At 37.5% G+C, this 16,254-nt stretch overlaps 1 pseudogene; it reads right to left on the reverse strand.

Moving 5' to 3' along the window:
- Positions 1-1,359: 1,359 nt before the first annotated feature.
- Positions 1,360-1,478, reverse strand: LOC129877936 (5S ribosomal RNA; annotated as a pseudogene).
- Between the last annotated feature and the right edge of the window lie 14,776 nt (positions 1,479-16,254).

Consider the following 16,254-nt stretch of genomic DNA (forward strand, 5'->3'; position numbering starts at 1 on the left):
AGAGAGATTTACGGTTGTAACATATCTTGAGAGATCATATCCACGGTAATGATAAGGATGAAAGCTCATGAACTAAAGAAGGCTATTGTGTATATGTACCTCCACTTTGGAAAATAGTGGGATCCCTCGAAGATAGGGAATAGAAATTGCAAAACAACTAAGGCATTGTGAAATTATCAAAGGAACAAGTGGTATCCATTGGGAAAAAAATATGTGATAAACAAAATGTGAGACACGTGTCATTAGAGTACAAGTGCCCCGAATGGAGAATCGGACACGATTATAAGCACTAGTGACATACTAATTGGGATGAATGAAATATGGCTTCGTCTAAACTACTACATTAGTTATATGACTCGAGTACCAGTACTTGGACTAGATTCGATATCAGTTATTAAGAATTCTGAGTACCCCATGGTTATATTAAGGTTTCTTATAGGGGCAACCCAAAGTAGAGATGAGCTAACAGAAGGTGTAGACATGGTACACTATGTCAAATGTGTTGGAACAGAATCATATGCGTATGAACAGTTGAAAATAAATAGAGGATGACATAGGTATACCCTAAAGGGGGGAAGTGGACAAGAGAAATACAAACGTGAGAGGAAATCAACTGACTCTGTCAAATGTTGACTGGACCACTTAAATTTCAAGCGAGATCCCATACTGGCACGAGTTAGCAAGAGCTTAAGGCCAACACTAAATAGATAGAAGCTGCGGTATCTAAGACCGTGCGAAGAATCATGGGTGCCTACAAAAAGGGGTGAATACGATAAGAGAGTAGGACTGAGCAAAGCAAGTCGCAAAAAGGGTAGTAGGGTCGTGTTCGAGTAAAGATTAAGATATGGCAATATCGTCATTGGTCACTGATATCGGGACGTACAAGTAGCAAGGAGAATAGAAAATCTCCTACGGTAGGAAATGAGGAAACCAAGGAGTACGTAAAAGAAGAAAAGAAAGAAGTAGGATAAAATAGCGTTAGCACAAGCAAGTCCTAGTATGAAGTCGATAAGTAAAGCAAGACAGGTCGGGAGACAAAAAGACTGCATTTACCTCATACCAGTAGTATAGAGTAGTTGTGCAACCTACGAATAGTTATATACAGTATAAGACCAAGCGGAGGAGTACATGATGAAAAGGATTTATGATATTTTAGAGACGTTACAGAGGAATACGAAGAGAAATTAAATTGAATGGCCAAAAAGGACACAGTCATAGTTGAATTAAAGATCTACCTCGACACCGGTTATAAGAGAGAAGAAGAGAGGGCAAGGCGAAACTTGAAGACTAGAGAGAAAATACTAAGGTAAATCTTGGGCGAAGATGAGTGCCTTCACACATTATTGCAAGGATGGCAATGGAACGTGACATGAGGACTTCCCAGGGGGTCACTCATCCTAGTACTACTCTCGCCCAAGCACGTTTAACTTTGGAATTCTGGTGGGATCCAGTGCGTTAGTGCTGTTATGATCATGTGATATGGGATAATTCGAACTAGCAGCGAGGCAACGATACGAGATTATATACCTAGAGTGTTATAAGTTACGATAAGGGAATTGTATAAGAGCTTAAACAAAACAAGCAGGATTAGTCAATTACTAACAAATGGCGCACTTGTATGCCACAGTTCTTCAACATAATACCAGTTAATGATAAGGCAAACCACGAAATGGTTATACAGGTCATTGTGTGAGGGGACTTCAGCATAACTTGGTAGCCAACTCTGATGGGCAAAAAGCAAAACCCAAAAGGCGAGGGTACCAGTTGATGTCATCTAAAGAAGGCAAGAAGTAATATATGAGGTCGAAGATTCCACAATACGACCTTGTCTATAAGACTCACTTTGCACTCCTACGACAGATAATTCTATATGGAATGTTATCCGTAGATTAACAATATCAGCCCATAGTCCTTCAATCAAGAACTACCTGTCCAGTCGAGATTGTGTAAAATTATAGGTTAAGAGGGTGGTAGGACCTCATGGAGTCCCCATATCTATTGTCCTATACAAAGGAGCCCAAGTTACAGTTAACTATCGAAGATCAGTCCGCGAAGAGATTGGGAAGACAAATAGGTCTTCGTACATCATCTTACCTTCAGATTGATGGACAAACTAAACTTGGTGGCTACATGGTAGACGATATATTGAGGTCCTATACGTTTGACCCCAGAGGTAACATGGACAATTACCTACCACCTGTCAAGAGTATTTATGATATTAACTATCATTCCAGTATCTAGGTGGCCCCGTACAAGACTTTGTATGGCAGATAGTATAGGTCGCCAATTGGTTAGTTTGGTATTAGTAAAACATGACTAATAAGCCCAAACGTGGTTCAATAGACAGTATTGAAGGTGAGGCTTATTCGGGAGAGATTATTAGCAGTACAGAGTCGACATAAGTCATACGCGAGACATCGATCTCTAAGGTTTTAAGTTATAATTAAGCACTCTTGAAAGCGTCGCCCACAGAGAAAGTGATGAGAGCCAGCAAGAAAGAGGACCTTATTCTGAGATGCATTGACCTTATCAGATCCTCCGCCGAATAGGTAAGGTTGCCTATGAGCTAAACTTACAAACAAATCTGGAAGTGGTACATCCAGTCTTCCATGTATCAATGCTTTGCAAGTATGTTGGTAATCTAAACCGAGTGTATCCCATAGAGGGTATCCAGGTCACAGAGGAGTTATCCTATGAGAAGAAACCTATCGCTATCATAGGTTGGCGAAGTAGAAGATTGTGAACAAAGGACGTAGCTTCTATCAAGGTATTGTGGCGAAATAAAAATTGTGAAGAGATGACCTAGGAAGCGGAGGAGGAAATGAAACACAAGTATCCATACCTACTCCATACGCTACAGGTAATCACAACCTTTGGTACTCTGATAGTGATAGCTCGATGAAAGTATATGTTATTGCAATAGAACAGAGAAACTCTCCATATAGTCTATATAAGATCTTGAGGAAGGTTTTGGTTCACATTCGAGGACGAATGTTCTAAAAAGGGTAAGGATGTTACACCCCGTACTTTTGTACCTTGGAACGCATTCTTAAGTCTCTTGAAAGGCTCTTAAATTTCTTGGAAGGATCGTAAGCCTCTTAAGTTTCTTAAGGTTTCCTAAAGTTTCGTAAAGCTTCTTATGACTTCTTAAGAACTATTAAGCTTTGTAAGAGTTACCATGTGAGCTGGATAATCTATAAATCTATCAAACAACTCTAAGGAAAGGAGAATGTGATACCTCATAGTAGAGAAGATTGGAAATAGAGTTAGAAGAATCCAAAAGAAGTTGGAGACCAAACAATGAGTCGTAGGACTTGACTTAATTACGTAAGATTCCAATATTAAAATCTTACATACTTAAGCTACTGGAGTACATATCAAGCTTACGTAGCAAGTATTACATAGGTTCGTAAAAGAAGATGAGATTATGAACCCATTAGGTGGAAGAGAAAGTACCACGTGTCAAAATGGGAGAGTTCCATGTGGAAACTGCTAGGAGTGCCACGTGGAAGCATATGGAACAAAAGGGGTGGACCCCACATGCCATGTGGCAGCCCATGATTGGAGGAAGGGATGTGTTGGCCCAATTAGGGCTTGACATGTGTCACCACTTAGGGGATGAAATGTGTCCCCCTTAAATTAGCCTATATATATATGTTGATGAATTTTAGTCATTCTTATCCCTTAAGTTATTACTTCATCCAAATATTCTAGAAAAGAGAAGAAGAGGAGAGAAACCCTCAAGCTAGAGAGAGTTTCGGATTTGAGGGAAAAAATGTAAGCTTCCGATTTCGTTGTGTGAATTAATTATCTAAGGTGAACCATGATGCTATGAAGGTGTTATTAATGAAAATTTATGGTTTGGAGCATCCCAAAACGTTACCAAACAACCAAGAAGTTTTAGGCGCGCTAAAGGAACTTCTAAGGCAAGTTTCGACGAGGTTGATGAGTTCTGGGAAGGTAGGAGTTTCACTTTTGAACTAGAGTTTATAATGATTTTATGAGGTATATTAAATGTATTAAATGATGCTGGAAGTGGAAAAATTTCACAAGGATGCTTGATGTTAAAAACCAGCTAAATTAAAGTCGTAGTAGCTAAATCAAAGTCGCGTAGTGTGTTGTCGTTGTGGTGATGCGGATGCAGATAGTGGGGTTGCGTGTTGCAGGGATTTAAAGTGTTTTAAAAAGGGTATGGGTGCTTCTGGTTGCAGATACACGACCCTCCATTTGGTATGGTTAAAGATTTTGGCGAAATAAAGATTAACAACTCTATTTTTGTATCGTAGTAGGGAGCTAGTTGTTTGGAGCTTGTATTGTGTAAGGTTGAAGTGAGTTAATTATAAATATGCTACTGGTTGTTGTTGTTGGTATGGTTGTTGATATTGTGGGTGATTTGAAATATCGGGAATGTTGAAGTTACAGGGGAAATGCTGCTCGATTTTTGGTAGCTTTGGAACTAGTAACAAACTAGTCGAGGGTAATGGATAGGAGACGAATCCTATTAGTAATTGGTTTTAGAGTGGGATATTGTAAAGTGAAGGCTATTGAACTTAGTATTACTTTCATGTCAAATAGGTTAAGGAGGTATCAAGGCAGGACAAATTTTAATTTATCCCGAAAAAGGTATGTGAAGCTTACCCTATCTTTCTTTTGGTATGTCTTATCCTTAAGTTATATATATATACGAAACTTGGGAGTCATTCTATTTATAAAGCTCCGAGTATGAGTCAAGATCCTTTTTCACTTATGGATGTTAGAACTCCTACACTAAGTGGACTCATCGCCTTTCAAGTATTTTGTAGGATGAAGAGTAGTACATATAAGGCCTATCTCCTTCTTTCGTTGAAATCACTTCAGATAAGTGAAATGATGTCTGATAGGAGTTTAGAGGTAATTCCATTTATAGGTTTCGGATATAATTCATGACTCGTAGTCACTTCTTTATACTAAGGGTCCTAAAGTAGTTAAATTACTACTCTCGAGCCATCTATATGTTGAATAGTAAGTGGAGATATAAGCTCCTATTTTGAAAGGCTCTGAGAGGATAAATATCTCTGATTGCATAAGTTGTATCTATGATTGCATAAGCTATGTGTCTGATTGCATAAGTTGTATCTTTGATTGCATAAACTATGTGGCATTATCTTGGTACACGCCTATGGTTCCCGAGGCCCTAATTGATGTAATTTCTAATAACATCTAAAGGGTACCTTGGAGAATTAATTTCCTGGTATTCAAGTGACGGTTCACTTGACTGTTTCATTGAGTCTCAGGAGATGATTTAGTTGCATATGGTATCTCACTACTCTACTCATGCATACGGTAACCCTTCTTTCACCGATTCCCACATAGGGATGGGCCTAATATCGTGCACAACTTTACTACTTCTTTCACCGAGTCCCAAGCCGAACGTGATATGACGCCTACTATGATGGGTGATGCCACGTATGAAGAGGGGATGATATATATGATGATATGATGATGTGACGATATAACAATGCGATACTGATATGATTATTCACCGCATCCCTGACCAGATAAAATATGATGATTATGATACCGAGTCCCATAATTAGCCGGGTATGGTATATGGTGATATAAAGAAGGAACATCGAGTCCCTCACTAGAGGGCCGGGTACGGTATGTATATATATGATGTGGATACGCTATAGATGTACCCAACTCTCTTTACCGAGTCCCTCACTAAACGGTCGGATACCTTAAGTAGGCATGCATGTGCAGATATAGTGATATATTTGTGACACCGAACCCCATAATGGGCTGGATATATTATGATATATATACACGATGAGGTTATGCCATATACGATGGTATGATGTTGTATACGATGACACGATGAAGTGATATATATGATGAAAAAAGATAATTATATGATATTATGATGAAAATGATTTTATTGCATATGATGCAGGCACGGTAATGGGTTAATTTTTATACTTGTCCCCCACATCCTTGTTTCACTATAATCTGATTATGATGTTTATGCTTACATACTCAATACATATTTTGTACTGACTCCCTTTCTTTGGGAGGGGAGAGGGCTGCATTTCATGCCCATAGGTACAGATACGCGACTTGAGGATCCCCCAACTTAGGATTCCACCCAGTGGGTTTAAGAAGAGCTCCATCGTGTCGGAGCCCAGCTTTTGGTACCAAGCCGTGATATATATATTTATGTGTTCAAGGGTACGACAGGGGCCCTATCCTGCCTTATGTTTCTGTTTTTACTCTTAGAGGTCTGTAGACATATATATGGGTTGTGTATATGAACGTATGTATAGTTGTTCCTATATGCTACGATAGCCTTATCGGCTTATATATTGTCTTGCCTGTTGGCACACTATTAATCAAATAAAAGATAGGTTTACTTATAGTTAGCAAGGGTACATGCGAGTATCCAGTTTGAGAACCCATCACGGCCTAGGGGTTGGGTCGTGACATAAGGGATCAAATTCTGAGTTGTAGGTATTGTTTGTTCACATAAACTTTGCAGGTAGGAGCTTTAATAAAGTTATAGACTTTGTAAAGAAAGTAGAAGGAGTGCAACAGGAAGGGCAGGCCAAGGCTTTGGCTAAGAAATCTAAGAATAAAAGTAACTTCAATGGTTCTTAGTCTGGGGTTCATATAGTCCAACATTTATATCCTGACCAATCCAGTAAACGACTCCTGCTTCTACGGGTGGTTAATCAGGGACTCCACAGAAGAATACTACTCAGGATAATCAAGAAGCTTCTTTTTAATCAGGCAACAGGACATCCTTTGACCATAGTTGTTATAATTGTGGGGAATTAGGGCATATAGGGAGAAATTCTCCCCACCCTCATATGACTGATCCCACGCAACAGTATACCAGAGCAGTGATACTGATAGATGAGGGTAATAATAGAAGAGGATGCCCACAAGGTTAAAGAGGAGAAAATGAGAAGCCGTGAAGGTCGTGGAAATGATAATGTAAGTAGAGGAGCAATGCAATCGGGCAAAGAGGTTCCCTTTAGGTTGACAGGGAACATTGTTTATTCTCTTTTCTAGCAAAATAGAGGTTGAGACATCTGATGCAGTGATCACAGGCACTATTCTTAACTGTGACCAAATGACTATTATCTTATTTGATCTGGGTTCTTCTTACTCTTATGTAAAAGTAAAGGTTGGGTTGGGTTTTTGTAATGACCTGTTAAGTCGTTTTGAGTACTAGAGCTTCTTATTCTATAAAAGACTCATCCCGTAAATTTTAGATAGAATTTTGGACAATTCGATAGATATAATTATTTAGTTGATGGGTAATTTTAGATAATTAATTTAGTTGGTGGACAAAATTTATAATTTATTTAATACGCTATACTACTTTTCCCATATTTATTGAAATAAGGTTAGTAAGTTTTATCAGTTTTAGTTAGAAAATAAAAGAAAAGAGAATAGGTGAAAAAACTTACATGCGACGCCGATGAAGAGCAACCAAAACTACTTCAGGTAATGACTAAACTTCTTCTTCTGCAAATTAGTATATTACTTAGTATATTGCTTAGTTCATTTTAGTCTTGTGCTGAGAAGAGTTTTGAATTAGAAAATGGTTTTTGTGCAACGTGGTTGCATCTACTTTGGTGGGTAAGTTGTAACTTCTAGTAATGGTATGGATAGAAGTAATGAATATCCAATGACAAGTATTATAATGATAAAATGATTGAGAAGAGATATATATGAATAAATTGTTAAAAACATACTAAGGATTTGCTTAGTTCATGCATATTAAGTCATACTGGTTTCGTATAATTTGGGTTGATTTTGGATTACTTTTCTTGTAGTTACCATATTATGATTCAAGTTTTCAAATATTGATATAACAAATTAAATATTAAGAGTATTGTATTATATGAATACTATAAGATTTATGATGTTTGAAGGAATTGAGACTTAACCCTAGGCTTGAGATATAGAAAATTTATTATAGTAATGTGGGTGTCTATGGATGCGTTTTCTTATTTTTGTATACTTATTAGATTGAAAACATTATGAGTCATTGAGGAAAGTAAAAGCATAGGTGAATTAGCTTGTTTGACTTTGGTTCTTTGGTTGAAGTAAGGAATGGTTTATTCTACGTCATAGATAGACTCTTAAAAGTGATTAATAGTCATTGAGTAATGTGTGAAGTGTACTATGCATTAAATTTTTGTGGTTTGGATGATGGATATGTTATGGTGATTGATCTATAATCCCAAGACCGTGAAATCCATAATAGTGAACTTGCTTTATGAAAGTGATGTCTTGAATAAAGAAGGCTTAATGAAATATTATTAATGAAGTGGAAAGTGATTAATAAGAATGAAGAATTAATTATGTTATGGGATCACGTCCATGAGCTTGTACGATATATTTATATCGGGTGTCACGAGATAATATGATATATTTGGATCGGATGTCATGAGTCGACACGATATTATTAGATCAGATATCACGATCCAATACGATATATTTATATCGTATGTCATGAGCCGACATAATATTATTGGATCAGGTGTTACGAGCCAACACGATATTATGGGATCGAGTGTCACTGTAACACCCTATATATTATAGCTTAGACGGAATTCGAAAACCTTAAGAAAAATTAATGAAAGGGACTAATCAGTGGACCACAAGTGTCCTCTATAACCCGTAGAGAGTTCTATGAGTCATAGGGACGACTCGCAGACCCTTTCTACACTTAGAAAAATTCTAGGTATTGCAAAAACTCCTTATGATCGACCTTACGAGTACTAGACGAAACTCATAGAACCCCTTGATACTTAGCCAAAAATTCATAACATGAAGTCACTCCTATAAGTGGAGTTGATGAGTCATCAATTATACCACAAGTCATAGAAATGACTCCTAGGAGAGATTCAGAGACTTAGTCTACTTAGAGTTTCGATGACCTGTTGGATGAGTCATGTATATGACTCATCGAGTGGTTTACAACTCGTATACCTAGTCGTAGACCGTAACCTTTTACTATCCTAGTTCTAGGACTGGCCATCTACGACCCGCAGAAGTTTCTATGAGTCGTAGAATGACCCGTAGATGACCAAATTTGGTTTTTAATAAAGGTTAGATTGGTCATTTCCTACCCTTACCATATCAAAATTCTTATGTTTTAAGACTTTTTTGAGTCCCTTACCAATACCCTGAACACCTAGAATCTCATTAACACTTAGTATTTTTGAGAGAAAGGATTGGAGAAGAAAAAGAAACTAGGGTTCAAAAGTTAACTCCCACCTTTCAATCTTTGATTGTTCTTCGAGTTCCAGGTATGTAAGGCTGAGCTAAAACATGAATTTTGTTCCTCCATGCGTCCATGATTGTGATAGATTGAGAGTGAATGGATTGAGTCCCAATGATTGTGTTTCTTGAGAATTTCTTTGAAAGAAATTAATATTTTTTATTGGTTATTGAGAAATTCATCCTTTTCTATGAATTAGTTCCTTGGAAAAATGATTTGAACTACTTGTTTCATAAACCCTAATAGCATATTAATGGGTGTTTAATGTATATGATTATGGGTTAGACTAGAGCTTTGAAATTGTGAATGCATGATTGTGATTTAGATATGAGCATGATGATAGTGTTGATTAATTTGATAGTCCTTTATATTTTCATAATTGAACCCAAGTGAATGGTCACAACTGAAGGTTGTCATAAATGATTGTCTAAACTTCTTTTAAATAAATAATTGAGAATGATTGAGAAATTGATTGGTTGAAAGGATTGATTTGATAAAACTATTGAACTAATGAGTGTCATTTGAGACTTATTGATTTGGTTTGATTGGATTGATTTTCTTATAAGATTTGAGTCATAGGAGGAGTATCAAGCACCAAATTAAGAAAGAGTAAGTAATAACTTGAACCCAATAACTGCATTGCCAAATGTTGGAGAGGATTGAACCCTTAAGTCAGATATTTCCAAATTTATTGTCACGATATGATAAGACTTGATTAGATTTAGATACATGATTGGTTGATTTGTTCTTACCTTGGCAAGGTATTGAACGAACGTTGCAATACCATCAGATTGTTTTACTACCACTGGCTCATAAATGATGGTTGTCGGATAAGAGAAACTCACATATAGGTGTTAATAGTACTCTAATTGGCTTGGATTGAATATGATTGGTCTCTGTCTAAACCTTACACTTGCTTTAGACTTTTGACATCCTGATTGAGTTCCTTATCCTTGATTGAGTTACTTAATTTTATGTTATTCTACCTTATGGATGTTTCATTCTGCCATGTTACATACTCATACATTCCATGCACAGAAATCTATTTAGGTTTGCATCATTTTATTATACAGAGATAGGTACTAGAGATTATCAACAGGCGCACTATTGAGGATATATTCGTATCCAGTTGATTGGTGAGTCCTCCCTGCATTCGGAAGATTCCACACTTACCTCTATAGCTTTTGAGTTTAGTTTTATTCATTGATTTGAGGTAGTCATGAACCTGTCATTGAAACCATTTAGACAAGTTCATAGAGGTTTTATAGACTAGATTGCTGATATTGTTGATTTGTATTATCTTTGACTAGTTTCATTCATACTAGTTTGGTTGATTAGATTTTATAGATGGTTGGCCTTTGGTCTTACCTTATGAGTCATTTTTTCTTGATTAGTTAAGTTTTCCGCTGATAGAATTTAATTGAATAAATGTGTGAACAAGACAAGTGGTTCGCTTAGGGATTAGCAATAGTCTCTGAGTGCCGACCACGCTTAGAGTACCCTCCCATAGCATGACAAACTTGGTATCAAAGCACAGAGTTGAAGATTCCTAGGGAATCTATAAAGCCATATCTAGTAGATTCTTTCTTATGGGTGTGTTACGCACCACACTTATAATTAGGAGGCTATAAGACATTAGGAATTATTTTACTTCTTTCAAACTCTGAGTTTGTGCTAAAGAGTTTAACTATAAAAGTTCCTTTGTAATTCATCCTTTACATATTTGCATATAATGCCTCCCAAATGCACCGATAGGTAGAGTAATGCGGAAAACACTGAGATTCCATCATCTAAGATACCTCAACCATCTACGATAAGGACTAAGGGCTGAACTATAAGGTCTACTAATGTACCGTAAGAGCTTACTACTCATCTAGCTACTACTTCGGAGCTGAATTCAGAGGTGCCATCACCATGCTGACCTAACAGATAGTTCGCCAGAGGGGTAACCAGAGTTCACCAGCTCCTAGCTTTAGTTCTCAAGAGTCGTCTGCAGCCATGAGGATTAGGGATTTTCTAAGAATGAATCTACCATTTTTCACGGGTTCTAAGGCTGAAGAGGACCCACAGAATTTCATTGATAAGATATGGAAAATTCTGAAAGTGATGAATACTACAAAGATTGAGGAGGCTGAATTTGTATCTTATCAGTTCAAAGATATGGCGAACGTGTAGTGCAACTAGTGGGACGAAGGTAGAGGTGAAGATGCTGACTCTTCTATTTGAGATGAGTTCGAGGGAGTATTACTTGATCACTTTCCTAGAGAATTGAGGGAAGCAAAAGTTGAAGAGTTCATGAATCTGAAACAAGAAGGACTGATAGTAAAGGAGTATGGTTTAAAGTTCATCCAGTTATCTAGATATGCTTCGGACATGGTCCCAGATATGCGGTCTAAGATAAGGAAGTTTGTCTCTGTATTTGTAAGACTTGTGAAAAAAGAATGCAAACTATCACTACTAATTTCTGACATGAATATTTCCAGGTTGATGGTGTATGCTCAACAGGTAGAGGATGATAAGAGGAAAGAAAAGGAAGAGCACTTGATAAAGAAGGAAAAATCCACTGGACATGATAATGAGCAGAGGTAGAGTAAGGACTTCAGGTCCTTCTTCTAGAAGAGTTGTTCCAATTATACTCCATTAGCGGCAAAAGCACCTGCTCCGTATAATAGGCATGGTCAGCACGTACAGATTTACCAGAATTCAAGACTCCAGGGTTCTTAACCCCAGGCTAGTGTAGATTAAGGTTTGAAGGGAAACCATCTTGGTCTTGCTTTAGAGTTTTGACATCCTGATTGAGTTCCTTATCCTTGATTGAGTTACTTAATTTGATGTTGTTCTACCTTATGGATATTTTATTCTTCCATGTTACATTCTCGTACATTCCATGTACTGACTTCTTTTTGGGCCAGTATTATTTTATGATGCAGAGACAGGTACTAGAGATCATCAACAAGTGTATTGTGGAGGATCTATTCGTATCCAGCCGATTGGTAAGTTCTCCCTACATCCAAAGGATTCCACACTTATTTTTCTAGCCTTTGAGTTTAGTTTTATTCATTGATTTGAGGTAGTCATAAACCTATCATTGGCACCATTTAAACAAGTTGATAGAGGTTTTATAGACTAGATTGTTGATGTTGTTGATTTGTATTATCTTTTGACTAGTTTTATTCATACTAGTTTGGTTGATTGGATTTGATAGATGGTTGGCCTTTGGACTTAACTTATGAGTCATTTTTTCTTGATGAGTTAAGTCTTCTTCTAATAGAATCTGATTGAATGAATGTGTGAACAAGCCAAGTAGTTCATTTGAAGATTCGAAATAGTCTCTGAGTGCCTACCACTCTTAGGGTACCCTCTCAGGCTCTAAAAAACTTGGTATTAGAGAATAGAGTCCAAGAGTCCTAGGGAGTCTATAAAGTTGTGTCTAGTAGAATCTTGCTTATAGGTGTGATATGCACCACACTTATAATGAGAAGTCCATAAGACATTAGAAATTCTTTCACTTCTTTCATACTCTGATTTTGTGCTAAAGAGTTTAACTCTAACATTTCATTCCCAATTTATGATTTACACATTTGTAGATAATGCCTCCTAAATGTAGCGCTAGTCATAGGAACCCCACAAACATTGAGATTCTAGCATCTGAGATTCCCCAACCATCTAGTGTAAGGACTAGGGGCTGACCTATAATGTCTACTAAGGTACCCCAAGAGCCTACTACTTAGCCAGCTCCTACTTCAGAACTAAATTCAGAGGTGCCATCACTATGCTGACCCAACTGATAGCTGGCCAGAGGGGTAACCGGAGTTTACCAGCTCCTAGCTCTAGTTCTCAAGAGTTGTTTTCTACCACGAGGTTAGGGATTGTTTGAGAATGAATCCGCTATTTTTCACGGGTTCTAAGGCTAAGGAGGACCCCCTAAAATTGTATTGATAAGATGTGGAAAATCCTGAAAGTGATGCATGATATGGAGATTGAGGGGGTTGAGTTTGTGTCTTATCAGCTCAAGAATGTGGCAAACATGTGGTAAAACTAGTGGGACAAAGGTAGATGTGAAGATGCTGACCCTGTTATTTCTTTCTTAGAGAATTAAGAGAAGAAAAATTTGAAGAGTTCATAAATCTAAAACAAGAGGGGCAGACAGTAAAGGAGTATGGTTTGAATTTCATCCAGCTACCTAAATAGGCTTTGGAGATGGTCCCAGATATATGATCTAAGATGAGGAAGTTTTTCTTCGGATTAGGAAAACTTGTAAAGAAGGAGTGCAACAAATCACTGGTAATTTTTGACATGGATATTTCTAGGTTAATAGTGTATGCTCAGCAGGTGAAGGACGATAAGAGAAAAGATAAGGAAGACCACTTGAAAAAGGAGGAAAAATTCATTAGGCAGCAAGTGCACCTACTCAATATAATAAGAATGGTCAGCAGGTACATAGTCACTAGAATTCAAGAGTCTAGGGTTCTCAACCCTAGGCTATTGTAGCTTAAGGTTTGAAGGGAAAGCCACCTTGTGGAAAGTACGGTAAGATCCATCCGTGCGAGTGTACAGAGGACAGAGATGGAAGTTACAATTGTGGATAAGTGGGCCATTTTTAGAGAGAGTGTTCGATATGAGAAATAGACCCAGTCTTCTACCACGGTACCACCAGCTAGAGGTAATCAGAAAGGTACCACTTCTGGTATGGGCGCAGGTACAAAGCACCTATATGTCATGGGTAGTCGCCAAGATCAGGAGAAATCTCCAGACATTATGAAGGCTATGATTCGAGTATTTACTCTTGATTATTATATTTTGATGGATCTGAGTGCCACATTATGATTTGTATCTCCTTATGTTTCTAGTAGATTTGATAGAATTTCTGAGTGTCTTCTTGAGCCTTTCAGTGCATCTACTCCTGCTGGTGAATCTATCTTAGCTAAGATGGTCTATAGAGATTGTAAAGTGTCTATCTACTATAAGGATACCATGGATAACTTAGTTGAGTTGGACATAGTTGATTTTGATGTGATTCTAGGCATGGACTGTCTATATGCTTGTTATGCCTCTGTTGATTATAGGACACAGATTGTTGAGTTCCCATTTTTGAATAAGCCTGTCTTAGAATGGAAGGGTAGTCTTGTAGTGCCTAAGGGTAAATCTATCTCCTACCTTAAGACCAAAAACTTGATCTCTAAAGGGTGTATTTATCAAATCATAAGAGTCAAAGATGATAGAATTGAGTCCCCTACTCTTGAGTCAGTCCCGATTGTAAATGCGTTTTCTAAAATATTTCCTGAGGATCTGCTCGGATTCCCTCTTGATAGGGAGATTGACTTTGGGATTGATTTCCTTCTCGATATGCAGCTTATTTCTATTCTACCATATAGAATGACTCTTGTTGAGTTGAAAGAATTGAAAGATCAATTGGGGGATTTGCTAGATAAGGGCTTTATTAGGATGATTGTCTTACTTTTGGTGCTCGTGTCCTATTTGTGTAAAAGAAAGATAGATCATTGAGCATGTGCATCGACTATCGTTAACTAAATAAGGTCACCATAAAGAACAAGTATCCCCTTCCCAGAATAGATTATATGGTTCACCAGCTTTAGAGTGCTACTTGTTTTTGTAAGATAGACCTGCGATCGAGCTATCATCAGTTGAAAGTAAGAGAATGTGATATCTCAAAGACCGTATTTTGGATAGATATGGCCAGTTTGAGTTTTTTGTTATATCCTTCAGTCTGACTAACGCTCCTGCAACATTTATGTACATGATGAATCAAGTGTTTAAATAATATTTTTACATGTTTGTGATTATTTTTATAGACGTCATACTGATATATTCGAGGAATGAGGAGGAGCATGCTAATAATCTCAGAATTGTTCTTCAGAATCTTGAAAATAGGGAGTTGTATGCAAAGTTTTCAAAGTGTGAATTTGGGCTTACTTCTATGGCATTGTTAGGCCATGTTGTATCCGATTAGGGTATACGAGTTGATTCTCAAAATAGTGAAGTGGTTAAGAACTGGCCAAGGCCCACATCCTTGATTGACATAAGAAGTTTCTTAGATTTGGCCGGCTACTATCATAGATTTATTGAAGGATTCTCATCCATATATTCACCATTGACTAAGATAACTGAAAGAAGGCTAAGTTTCAATAGTCGGATGCTTGTGCGAAGAGTTTTTAAGAGTTGAAAACAAGATTGACTACTGCTCTAGTCCTATCCCTGCTTGAGGGAACCAATGGCTTTGTTATCTAGTGTGATGCATCTAGGGTTGGATTGGATTATATGTTAATGCAGAAGGGAAAGGTTATTGCATATGCTTCCAGTTATCTTAAGATTCATGAGAAGAACTACCCGACTCATGAACTTGAGTTGGCAGCTGTATTTTTCTCTCTCAAGATTTGGCATCATTATCTTTATGGCATGCATGTTGATGTGTTCATAGATCCCAAGAGCATATAGTATGTGTTTACCCAGAAGGAGTTGAACCTAAGGAATGGAAGATGGTTAGAGTTGCTCAAATATTATGATATGAGAATTCTCTACCACTCAGGTAAAGCTAATGTTGTTGTTAATGCTCTTTGTGGGTTATCTATGCGGAGCACTGCCCATGTAGAAGAGGGAAAGAAAGAATTGGCTAAAGAGGTGCATATGCTTGCACATTTTGGAGTTCAAATTATTAACTCTATTAAGGGTGGAACTATCATTTGGAATGGGGCCAAATCATCTCTATTTGCAGATGTGAAAGAAAAGAAAGTTCAAGATCCCATTCTCCTCCAACTGAAAGACAATGTTCACAAGCAGAAGGTAATGGATTTTTCCAAAGGGTGAGGTGGAGTATTGAGGTATCAATGGGTATTGTATGTTCCAAGCATTGATGGTATTCAAGATAGGATCATGACAGATACTCTTCACTCTAAGTACTCCATCCATCTAGGTTCTACAAAGATGTACCATGACTTGAGAGAAGTATAATGGTGGAGTGG

This window comes from Solanum dulcamara, chromosome 12, assembly GCF_947179165.1.
Source record: "Solanum dulcamara chromosome 12, daSolDulc1.2, whole genome shotgun sequence".
Taxonomy (NCBI): domain Eukaryota; kingdom Viridiplantae; phylum Streptophyta; class Magnoliopsida; order Solanales; family Solanaceae; genus Solanum; species Solanum dulcamara.